Here is a 968-nt window from a genome sequence, read left to right as displayed (position 1 = left end):
TTCTTCTGCTATAGCGGGTATTAGTCTGTTCAGGAGTATTCTTGCCAAGATTTTGCCAGCAATGGAGAGCAGAGTAATACCACGGTAATTTGAGCAGTCAGATTTAGTACCTTTCTTATACAAGGTGATGATGACTGCATCACGAAGGTCTGAAGGTAGTTCGTCTAGTTCCCAACAGCGCACCACAAGCTCATGAAATTTAGCATGGAGTGCAAGGCCCCCATGTTTCCAGACTTCGGGTGGAATTCCATCAACCCCAGCACATATACTAAAATTGGAACGATGCAGAGAAGATTAGCATGGCCCCTGCGCAAGGATGACACGCAAATTCGTGAAGCGTTCCATATTTAAATAACTGATTAATTACTAAATAATGGATACACTCTTAAATTGGCATTTTTTTAATGCTTCATGAATAAAAATTGACTTTTAAAATTTTTTTTTTTATTTTAAAGCATTCAACCTGCAAGGTCTTTTACACATATTTGTTTGTAGCCCTGATAAACAACTGAACATTTTACAACTGCTCACAGCTTCTCTCTTTCACTTGATTTTCTGAAAATAATAAGCAGAAAAGTCTCATTGTCCTGACAAGCTCATTCAGGCATGGGTTTCTGGCTGTAATTTGACATTATTAATTGGTGCATTCTGTTCTCACATGGGAAAGGACTGAAACAGAACTGGGGTACTTTCTTCATCAAGAAATAAGTCAGGTGAGAAAACATATGTCTAATCTATACGTTCTATTTATTTAGCAAGCTGGTGACTCAGTCCATGTTAATGAAGACCAAAAGGACTGTGAATAATGATCTGTTATTTTTATTTGGGATTTATAAAATCACCAAGACTACAGCTAGAAAATAAAGGGAAAATCAGAGGCTCGAATAATTTTGATTTTAAAAAGAATAAGAGATTATAGAGCTTATTTTGACTGCACTTAGAAGACAGCATGTTTCACAGCAGGGATT

General features: G+C 36.7%; 1 non-coding gene across 1 annotated transcript; it reads left to right on the top strand.

Moving 5' to 3' along the window:
* Nucleotides 1-239: 239 nt before the first annotated feature.
* Nucleotides 240-351, top strand: LOC113963811. Its single transcript, XR_003532969.1, has one exon. It is a non-coding gene; the product is annotated as a U6 spliceosomal RNA (small nuclear RNA).
* The last annotated feature ends 617 nt before the right edge of the window (nt 352-968 follow it).

The sequence above is a fragment of the Neopelma chrysocephalum genome, unplaced genomic scaffold (genome assembly GCF_003984885.1).
Source record: "Neopelma chrysocephalum unplaced genomic scaffold, ASM398488v2 Primary Assembly neopelma1_25, whole genome shotgun sequence".
In the NCBI taxonomy this organism is placed as follows: Eukaryota; Metazoa; Chordata; class Aves; order Passeriformes; family Pipridae; genus Neopelma; species Neopelma chrysocephalum.
This window is presented reverse-complemented; position numbering and strand designations above follow the sequence as displayed.